This window comes from Centruroides vittatus, unplaced genomic scaffold (genome assembly GCF_030686945.1).
Source record: "Centruroides vittatus isolate TY-2023 unplaced genomic scaffold, ASM3068694v2 contig_377, whole genome shotgun sequence".
Classification (NCBI taxonomy): Eukaryota; Metazoa; Arthropoda; class Arachnida; order Scorpiones; family Buthidae; genus Centruroides; species Centruroides vittatus.
Window position 1 is genome coordinate 2,485,441 of NW_027122198.1, and position 12,267 is coordinate 2,497,707.

The 12,267-nt window shown below is 33.2% G+C and overlaps 1 protein-coding gene across 3 annotated transcripts in view; it reads right to left on the bottom strand.

The window, feature by feature from the left end:
- LOC136975650 (centrosomal protein of 83 kDa-like) overlaps nucleotides 1-12,267 on the bottom strand; it is a 69,106-nt gene that overhangs the window by 47,732 nt on the left and 9,107 nt on the right. Inside the window, exon 2 of one of the 3 annotated variants that reach the window (XM_067270745.1) lies at nucleotides 11,789-11,885. The exons of 1 other annotated variant lie outside the window; for it this stretch is intronic. The gene's annotated coding sequence lies outside the window, so the exon portion shown is untranslated. Of the gene's footprint in view, nucleotides 1-11,788; nucleotides 11,957-12,267 lie in introns of all 3 variants that reach the window. One more of the 3 variants, XM_067270744.1, reaches the window with a different exon arrangement.

Genomic DNA, 12,267 nt, shown 5'->3' on the forward strand with positions numbered 1-12,267 from the left:
TTTACGTCACTTCTTGTGTTTGTTCTGTGAGGTATTCATTGTCCGAACATAAAAAATCTTTCACAAAAGTGTACGTTATCCGATTTGTTCGTTAACCGATCACCCACTGCATTTTTCTTTTTATTTATAAATTTATTCATTTTTCCCATTTTCAGAAATAAAAAAAAGTAAATATTTCTTAAGCTGAATATTAAACTTTTAAACAATAATGATATGAAATCCCAATTTGTAAGGAAGAAATCTGAATTCAACACAAAACAATAATAAAAAATTAAGTTAGTAAATAACATAAACATATGTTTTATTTATTACGGTTTATTTTTTGTGTATAAAATCACTTTAATCCATAACAGTTGATTTTCCCACAACAACTCCAGTTGGATGACTCAAGATTTTATTTTAACAATTTTAACACAGATTGTACATATGCTGTTGTGACTTTCACAGTCCCTCTTCAGTGATGTTTTAGAGAGAAAAACTAATTTAAAACTCCATTATACATTTCAGCTTTCCCATAAATTATTTATGGGAAAATTAAAGTATGTAAATTATTTTTTTTTTCTCTAAAACATCACTGAAGAGGGACTGTCAAAGTCACAACAGCCCAAAATGCTTATGTACATACAATCTGTGTTAAAATTGTTAAAATAAAATCTTGAGTCATCCAACTGGTGTTGTTATGGGAAAATCAACTGTTATGGATTAAAGTGATTTTATACACCTTGATATTATACATCATCCATATTATGTAGTATAAAACATGTCTGTCAGGTACCAACAGGCATATGTTTTATTTGGCTGTTTTTTTGTTGCACAGACTACTGTTTGGGGGGACCAAAAAATCTGGCAGCATGAACAGTAGTTTGCTGTCCTGTTTTCAACTGGCTTGGAAACATAAAATTTTATTTATTTAAATATAAATGCAATTTTTCAAAGTTAAATTACAATTGAAATTTTTAAATTTCTTTATTAAGTATAAAATTATTTTTGCAAAATTATATCTTGAAATATGCCTCCCCAAGCAGATGCTTGCTTTACCAGTGCCTAAAGCTGGTCCCGGAAAAAAAAATAAATACAGATCAAATTTGAAAAAATCTATTATATGTACTGTACATATTATGGATACAAGTTTGTAAAATTTTTATCTAGAATATATATTTAGAAAATATAAGAGATAAAAAATTGTATTTATATCAAAAGCACCCAACTGTTTATTCTACTGCACATTTCATTCATTCTACTTGATGGTTATCTTAACACAAAACAATAAGCAAGTTTATTTTTACATATTATAATAATAATGTTTAACAAATCTGAGAAACTTGTAAATTTCATCACCTCCACAGCTCAATGCCTTGACTGTAAAATGCATTTTCAACTTTAAATCAATCTAGTTAATTCCTTATTTGAAATATTATATTTTGCATAAAACTAATCTAAATTTCATTTGCATTTTAAGTACAGTCACTCTGGGATTTTTGCAAATCTCCACATTTGAGACCCCTAAACCAAACAATGTATATATAATAATGGAAAAAGTTTCATGTGTGTGCTCATTTAATATAGAGTGTTTTTAAAAATTTCTATTTTAATTTTTGTATAATCTTTCTTTGCTTGAAGATGACATTTTGAAATGTAAAAAGTATTTTTGTGTATTTAATCCATCAAGTAAATAAATTTAAGAATGAAAGACAGTAAAGTTTCTACAATATACTATATTTGGCATTGTGTAAATTTTCAGATTTTGCATTTAAAATTTTTTATAAAATTCAACTCTACTTTCAAAATTAAGCTTTTTGCCATTTTATAATAATAATAATAATAATAATAACTATCCCGTGGTCACCACCTGGTCGTGGTGGGAGAGCCCAGTAATTTTACTGATCCATAGGGCAATGCAGGCTGGAGCATAAGCTCCTGGTAGGGACACCCATGCCAGTAAGGTCTATGGGGAGAAATGAAGCTAAGAGTGACCACACCCACATTCTGTGGAGATATTTATTATGGTAATAACTAGATCAAAGTGTGATACCGGCTCGGACGTCGCCCGGGTTAACAAGGTCCGCGTTCGTGGGTTAGGCAGAGGCTCACGTTCGAAAAATAGGCCACAGTCTCCCTTGGTTACCGGTGGCGAAAGCAGCACCGGCCCAAGCATGGCTACTGCAATGCCCTCAACAGATGTGAGGAACAAACCCAGCCTTGGTGTTTCTGTGGCAATGCATCCACAGACCACAAAGACTGGAAAACCACGCCAACGGATGAAATGGACAGTAGAAATGAACAAGTTTATCATCCGTAGTTACTACACCATCACAAAACTCGAAACAAACATGACAGCATACAGACAACAACTACACCATAGATTCACACAACAGTATCCTCACCTCACTGTCACCGAACAAAGGGTTGTTGATCAAAAAAGAACAATTATACACAACAACCTTATTCCACAAACAACACTTGAACTTATCAAACAACAGGTTGCTGATCAAATACATCAACAGACAGAAACATCTAACATTAATGAAGATCATGTAACCTGTCAGGATAATCCAGCAACAAGCATTGATAATAACACACATACAACAATTACCACTAATGATACTACAGACATTTCCTCATCCATCACTGATAACATAGACATGGATTTAGTTAATACACTCTCACATATATTTCAGGAAACACTCACTAAATATACAGGCACAGATCCCACACAACGACCACGAATACCAAAAATCAACACGTCAAAGGAAGTAGGAAAAACACTAAATTACGTAAACACTCACTTACTACCACACTACATTCATTCAATTTCTACACTCGCAGACATTCATACATTAGTTTATGCTGGAGCAGTCACAGTAGTGACACACCATGGGCTGAAAGTACAATCACAGACAAACACACAGAAAACAAAATTCTATCACAAGCCTGCCTGGCAGAGAAGAATAGAAATACAAATAAATGACATTAGACAGCAATTAGGCAAGCTGACACAATACGCTAAAAACAACATAACACCCAAATTAAGGAAACAGCTCAAAAACATTTTCAAGAAAATAAAAACACACACAAAACATGAACATCACAACACACACATTACAGAATACATTGATACACTAAAACAAAAACTTGCTGCCAAAGCACGTAGACTCAAACGATACAAAACATGTACACTACGAAAACAACAAAATAAATTATTTACAAACAATGAAAAACTCTTTTACAGACAAATCAATAACAAAGCAAACGCTGTTACACAGCACAGTGGCACACCAACAGAAGAAGAACTCACAACATATTGGTCTTCTCTTTGGTCCAGTGCTGTCACGCATAATGCTGATGCAGGCTGGATCGAGGAGGAGAACAGAAACTTGCACAACATACCAACTATGCCCTGTGTTGAAATAAGCATACATGATTTCCAATACACTGTTAACAGAACACACAACTGGAAGACACCTGGTGTAGACAACATTCACAATTTCTGGTACAAAAAGTTTACATCACTGCACCAGGAACTAGCTAAACATCTAACACACATCATCATCAATCCACAAGACATGCCAAATTTTCTTACCCAGGGCATCACCTACATGAAACCTAAAAACAACAATACCACAGACCCCACACAATACAGACCAATTACATGTCTTCCAACACTCTACAAATTATTGACATCCTGTATCGCAAACAAAATATACAAACACGTTGAAGAACACAACATTCTAACAGAACAGCAAAAAGGTTGTCGTAGAAACCACAGGGGATGCAAAGAACAGTTACTCATAGATTCAGTCATTCTACGGCAAGCACACAAACAACACAGAAACATACACATGGCATATATAGACTACAGAAAAGCATTCGACAGTCTTCCACACAGTTGGCTGCTACATATTCTACACATGTACAAAATACATCCATCACTCATTGCATTCTTTCAAAACACTATGCAGCACTGGAGAACAACACTACATCTCAGGGTTAGTAACACTTCCATACAAACAAACCAAATTTTTATTAGGCGAGGAATATTTCAAGGAGATTCCTTGAGTCCTCTCTGGTTCTGCTTAGCCCTGAACCCATTATCCAACATGTTAAACAACACGCAATATGGTTACAATATCAGACACGAAAAAACAACACAGTTTACACTGTCACATCTCATGTACATGGATGACATAAAACTTTATGCATCCACACAAAAACAACTTCATCAACTCCTACAAATCACACATTCATACACCGAGGACATACAAATGGAATTTGGCCTAGATAAATGCAAAACAGTTCACATAGAAAAAGGAATCCTGAAGAAAGAAGATTTTGCACTTGGAAATGGAGACATTATTGAATCCATGGAAGAGGGCGAGTTCTACAAGTATTTAGGATTCCAACAGGCCAAACTAACAGAACATACACAAATAAAGCAAAGATTAATTAAAGAATACCAAAGTAGGTTAAATGCTATTCTCAGAACAGAGTTAAATGCAAAACACACAGTTAAAGCAATAAACACATATGTCATCCCAGTACTCACATATTCTTTTGGAGTTATACATTGGACTCACACAGATCTTGAGCAACTCCAAAGGAAAACAAGAACTACACTTACTAAGCATAAACAACATCATCCTAAATCCGCCACAGAAAGATTAACCCTTCCACGTAAAGATGGCGGACGTGGCCTGATTGACATAGTTAACCTTCACTACAAACAAATACAGTCACTGCGAGAGTTTTTCTACAAAAAACAAGAAACATCACAATTACATAAAGCAGTAACTCTAGCAGACTCGAATAACACACCATTAAACTTACACTCACATCATATGGACACAACACAACATATAAAAAGGATAGACACCATTAAGCAATCGTGGGCTCGAAAGGCTCTCCATGGCAGGCATCCCTATGATCTGGCCCAGGATTTTGTTGACAAAACTGCGTCAAACAGCTGGTTAGCTCGGGGATGCCTCTTTGGGGAGACGGAAGGATTCATGATTGCCATACAGGATCAGGTCATAAATACTAAAAACTACAGAAAACACATACTCAAAGATGCAACACTCACAAATGACACATGCAGAAAATGTCACGTCATGCCAGAAACTATACAACATATCACCTCTGGTTGCAAGCTCTTGGCACAGACAGATTATTTACACAGACATAATCAAGTAGCAAATATAATACACCAAGAGCTTGCAAAGAAACACAAATTAGTAGACATCCACAAACCATACTACAAATACATTCCACAGACAGTATTGGAAAACAACACGCACAAAATGTACTACGACAGAGCCATAATCACAGATAAAACAATTTACCACAACAGACCAGACATCACACTCATTGACAAACACAATAAAATCACATACATTATAGACATATCCATTCCAAACACTCACAATATATGAAACGCAAGCACTGAAAAAATTAGCAAGTACACAGAACTCGCCCAGGAAATAAGGCATCTGTGGAGGATGGATAGGGTGCTTATTGTACCTGTTGTTCTCTCCTCTACAGGTGTCATACCACACATATTACACAAAAGCCTGGGCACATTGGAATTGAATAGAAACACATACATCACACTGCAGAAAGCCACTATATTGAATACATGTCATATTGTGAGAAAATTCCTGAATACAGACACACACACTGATACACTTCTTTAATTTCTGTTTTGGTTACTATGCCTTGACTCTGGTCCGGCATAGTACACAGCCACCGGTGTTAACCGAGTATATCTAACTTAACCCAATATAATAATAATAAAGTTATTTTTTAACAAAATCTCATAACAGATGGTACCACAGATAGTTTTAATTTTATGCTAATGTATCTTAGTGTTTTTCACTGGAAAAGTTATTCAACTTGTCACAGAATCGTTTTTTATGCCATCTTCTCTTAGTTTGAGAATAAAACTTTTTAAAATATATTTTTTATAAAATTTTTACATCATATTGGATGATGTACATTTACTGAGTAAGTTCTATAATTCAAAAGTTAATTTTATTCAATGTATAAGAAGAATTGTTGCAATTTAAAAATGCAATATTTAAGAGAAGCCATTTTAGTTTTGTATACACTTTGGAAATGACATTACTATTATTTGAGTTTCTTAAATACTACTATAAGAATAAAATTATTGCTAATTTCCAAAGAAAAAAATCCTTTCTAACGAATAAGGATGGAAGTATGTTCGTTTAAAAAAAATAAGACATTTAAATATTATATTAGCATAATTTTAATTGTATATGATTTTGTTTCTTTCCATGTAAAAATTGTAAGTATTTTGTCAGTCCCTAAATTACATACAATTGTGTTTATTTACCATTCAGTTCATATTACAATAATGGAATAAAATAGATACTCATTTTTTGTAAGATAGGATGATTTGAAAAGGATTTTACAGCTTCAAATGTTTATAGAATTTTAATTAGAAGACTTAGAAAGGGTTAATTTATAGCATAAAAAAGTGACTTATTGTCTGTATGGTGTTAAAAAAAGAAAATTGAGTTCAAACATATTTACAAGTACTTTTGATGATAAAATGATCATCATCTTCAGGTAAAGCAGAAACAGTATAGAATAAATAATTTTTAAATTTACAACATATTATGAACATAATACTATGTTCTAAATTTTCATTTATAGATATCTTTGTTTTTTGAACTTAATTTTCATCTTTTAACATCATAAATATATTTTACTTCTATTTTATTTGTTGTGGTGTGTGCCTACATATATTACATTTAAATTTATAGCAAAATACAATTGCATTTTGTTGTCTGTTCTTTGGAACTTAGCATAAAGTTGCTGTTGAGAACAAATTATACAGGAACACTCCTTTTGATGGAAAAAGTAGATTTATTTTCTATAATTTACAACTGACATGATAATTTTATCACTTAAAAATATATTAAACCATGTGATGTTGGAAAAGACATCAATTTCTATTCCAGCACACTATGTATATAAAAAAAGAACATATTCAATATGTATATAAACAAATCTAAATTACATACAAGTGATATAGCAGACCAAAATATAGAAATTGAGATGTATACCGCATTTTTCAATTAAACAGTTATTCCAACAAAATTACTAACAAATGGCTATATAATCACATTCTAAAACAACTGATGCCTAAAACACAAATGCTTTATAGGAAACTTGATTATACCCCAATAATTTTTAAAAACATGCAAACAATATTAACACCATATAATATTATAATAGTCCCCACATCAAACATCAAAATCAAAAATTTCTTAAAAATCAATTAATAGAAAAATAGATGTATTGTTAAATAATAATTTAGTTTATATTTTCACTTGTTTCTGTCAACCAAAATATTATTACGTAGGTAAGACGGGTAGAATGTTAAAAATCAGAATAAGAGAGCATATAAGGGCCATGAACTATAATTACATCAACTCGACGATTGTCACACACTGCAATCATGTTGGTTGTGAGAGTACATAGCTCAGAACAGTTAGTTGAAAAACTTAAAAAGCTCACAATCTGAGAAGATAGTTATATGACAATTTTAGACTTCATAGCACTATACCTGTCTATTAGATTACAACAGTGTGTCATTAAGGGATTGGCTATTGAACATGGTCAAAAAACTCTAACACTACCAACACATTTTATATCTGACCCATATGCTATGTTATTCCTCTTTCCTTTCATTTTGATAAGACTACTTACTTACAACAATGTGAGGTATGGACAGCCCCCTTTCAGGAGATGTTTGTGAAATGGTTGGACATATGTTAGAAGATAAAATATTACTTCAGTTCCCTCCTCATTGTTACTTGTATAAAAGATATGTGGACAACATTTTGATTATATAGAAGAATAGGCCTGACATGACCAAGTTTGTTAGGCACATGAATGACAACCCTCATAGTTTATATCTCAAATTGAACCAAAGCAGCAACACACACACACCCACATTTTAGATCTATTTTTGTAGTTTAAAGATGGTAGGGTTCACACTAATATTTATCACAAGTCCAGCCATCTACCAATATTCATACTGGCAAAGTCACACGACTCCTATGCATACAAACTCATGACTTTTAGATAACTTACAAAATGGGCGTTCAAGCAGTGCACCAATTACACAGACACAAACTAGATAAATGCTTGAAAAGAACTAAAATTCTTGAAATTGATAGCTATCAAACATGGTTACAGAGGGAACATTATTTACAAATACGTCCAACTAACCTTATATAGCTTTGCAGTTAATTTTTGAAACATTACACTAATGTTTTCAGTCCACCCTAGGACCTTTTTCAAGTGGAGTTCTATAAAAAATTTTTCTGGTGCAATCCAAGTTTGATTTAGCTTCCGATGCTAATCATTCTAATTTCAAAGCTTCTATTTTCAAATTTATTTTTAAAAATTTTAAATTTCTAAAAATGTATGCCTGCATTGGCCATTGTAGCACTAGGTCATACATAGCCTGCCATGCTCTCAAGAGTTGTTTTTCAGCCTTAAAATTGATTGACAGGCCTTGGCAGTCCATTTTAAAAATCTCTAATGCCTCCAGATTCCGTAGTTGGTTTATATGACGAGTTTTCCAGATCATTGTTGCTTGTTGTAGAGTTCAGGTGTAATGCTGTTTTCATTGGCATATGAGGCGTGTTTTTAAAGTAAGTACCGTTTTAATATAACGCCGCTGGAGCGCTGCAGTCGGCACTTAGTGCATGTGCGCTGTGTAGCTACATCTGTTGGGAAGCCACAAATGCCATTACGGAGCCAGTCGACTGTGTTTACTGTTGTTTGTGTGTTATTGAAATGCCGCCGCTCATTGAGAATCCCGCCGACTGCAAAGTGCGTGCCGTTATTTGTTTTCTCAGTGCTAAAGGCTTGAAAGCGGCTGAAATTCATCACCAAATCAGTGAAGTTTATGGTGAAAGCATTATGAGTGATGGAATGGTACGAAAATGGGTTAGGGCCTTTAGTAACGGCCGCACAAACATTCACGATGAGGAACGAAGTGGGCGACCTTCAGTCATTATTGACGATTTGATTGAAAAAGTGGACTGTAGAGTGAAAGAGAACAGACGATTCACGATTTCATCTTTATCCAAAGAGTTTCCTGCAGTTTCAAGAAGTGTTCTCTATGAAATTGTGACCGGACAATTAAATTATCGGAAGTTGTGTTCCCATTGGGTGCCGAAAATGTTGACGGAGGAGCACAAAACCAAACATTTGGCCAGTGCATTGAATTTTCTTGAGCGCTACAGTGACAAGGGAGATGATTTTTTAAGCCGTATTGTTACAGGCAATTAAATGTGGGTAGCTTACGTTACACCGGAATCGAAGCAACAATCCATGGAATGGCGACATTCATCATCTCCAAGAAAAGTCAAGTTCAAGCAAACAATTTCTGCTCAGAAAATCATGTGCACGGTGTTTTGGGACAGATACAGTGTGTTGCTTGTTGATTTTTTGCCTCATGGTGAAACGATCAATTCAGCTGCATACTGTGAGACTAAAAAAACTGCGCCGTGCAGTACAAAACAAAAGGCGGGGCTTACTGAGCAAGGGTGTCGTTTTGCTCCACAATAATGCTCGTCCACATACGGCAAATCAAACTCAAGACCTAATCACATCATTTGGCTGAGAACAATTAGACCACCCTCCATACAGTCCCGACCTAGCACCGAGTGACTATCATTTGTTTCTGCATTTAAAGAAGCATCTGGCAGGGCAGCGCCATAACAATCACGACGAAGTCAAAACGACTGTTCTGCAGTGGTTGTCTCATCAGGCTGCAACATTCTTTGAGGATGGAAAACAAAAGCTGGTCCCACAATATGATAAGTGTCTCAATATTAATGGGAATTATGTAGAAAAGTAGTGTAAAATATGGGCTTTCACATAAATAAAAATTTTGTTAAAAATGTTTGCTTGTTTTTTTTATATTTCAAAACAGTACTTACTTTAAAAACAAGCCTCGTATATAGCTAAGGGAGTAGTGTTTTTTTCTCTTTTCAATATCCATTTTGTGTTCACGAAGATGTTGTTTGAGCAATCTTTTTGTACATCTGATATATATGAGGTCTTCTCTATTGAATCTGTTATCTCTTAGCAGAATTTTATATACTCCCGGTGTTCTTTAGATTTCTATCAGATCTTTTTCATTCCTTAGCATATCAAATGTATCTGGCTTATGTCTGTAAGCTATTTTTGCATTAGTATAAGCCCCAATTTCTAAATTGAACTCAAATTGCACCAGAAAAATTTTTTTTATAGAACTCCACCTGAAGAAGGAAGATCCTAGAGTGAACTGAAAACATTACTATTACATTTCAAAAATTAACTGCAAAGCTATATAAGATTATTGTGACATATTTGTATTTATTATTGCTTTGTTCATTGGATGGATTTTATTATTTATAATTTAGGAAATGCCCCTATCAATGGTAATAATCAGATATCCAACACTATTGTAAATGAGACCTCTAACACGAATGACAGTTGCAGCAACAACACCAGACGTGTTGTACTGGAATATAATCACTTTGTGAATAAGTTATAAGGAAATAACCTGCCAAAAAACACAAAACTAACTTACTTACATAACCCCACTATCTACAGCCTACAATGAAACAGCAAGGACACCACACGAGTAGTGTCCATGATGTTTATTATACACTCCTGGTAGCCCTAGATGATCACATCTACATCCACTGGGAGTATATAGTGTTCCAATAATAGACCTAAGATTCCAACGTAACCTACAGTACATTGGTTCCACCAGCCACTCCATAATAAAAAGGACTGAAGAGCATGCCTATGATATTAATAATAAAAATACACCACTGTCCTGTTGTGTTATGCATCCAAATAAAACATGCATGCGGATCTCGTGAACATCACCCTCATTGGATGGGTGACAATGTAGTAACATCACAGCATGGGTAGCACTAAAAATTTTTAAGACAAACAAGGGAGAAATGTATAAATTTTAGGGAAGAAAAACTTATTTCATATGCATGGCAGTCATTTTTTCTATAATGTCCATCTAACAAACTTTCTTATGAATGTAAGACTTGATGTGATCTTAATTATATTTAACCTTTCAATCTCCATTTACATTGTATAATTCAAAGTTTTTTAAACAAACTTTAAAATATTCTACAAAAAAGTGCACATTGGGATAATTTTTGATTTTGAAATTTTTTAGATATTCCGTAAAAAGAATTGGCATTTAAAACTCGTAATTAAGTTCATTTTAGATTCATACTTTTCTAAGTAAAACTGGACCTGAAGAAGATCTGAAGAAAGAGAAGGATCAAAAACATTAGCCAGTTTTCTACATACATGACTTACTGGAATTAAACAAGGGTTTTCAAGTGTGTAATATATAGAAATACTCATGTAATTAATTTCTTTATAGAGCTAATTGTAATAATTACTATATTTTACTCTACAGCCATCTTCTCATTTTCCACATTGTTGGAAAAAACACCCTGTAACTCAGACTTTTGTAAACTGTGACAGTCTTTACCCTCTATTAGTCTCAATTAGTAAATATTTACTGTAATGGTAATCTATTTTATTTTTAAAAGCTTTAAATCATCACAAAATCAACATATTATCAATAAATTTTATCTAATAGAATACTAACTCTTATAAAGTGTTTTCATTTAATTGTTAAATAAATTTTACGTATTAAACAAATGAAAATTTGTATATTTTCATCAAATAACAGTTCTTTATGTTCCCTTTATAATTTGTAGAGAATTACCATATTATTGATGACAAATTCCTAAATTTCTTGCAGTCTTCTAATATTGGCCATTCTGGCTAATTCAAAATTTAATTTCTGGTATTCCTCTGCTTTACTGTTATTTGCAAAAAACAATACATTGCTGCATGACTCAATAAGTAATTGTTCTGTCTTTATTTTCATTACCTGAAAGTAATATAAATAAAGTTAGAAAAGAAAATGTTCATCTTATCTAAAAACTTTTAATTCTATTATTGTTTAATTAATAAAAGTTAGGAGAAAAATTAAGAGTTTCAAGATAATATTTAATGTAAAGATTTATACTGTATTATAAAAATAACAAATAAGTCAGTAACACACGAGCAGAGAATAATGATAATGACATTTGTGGGTTTTTGGTACAAAGGTCTTAGTAGATGAAGAGTACCATAGCATGACACAAGGTATAGTAAGTTAGTCTAACTACTGTATTTACAATGGTAATCTATAGCATTGAA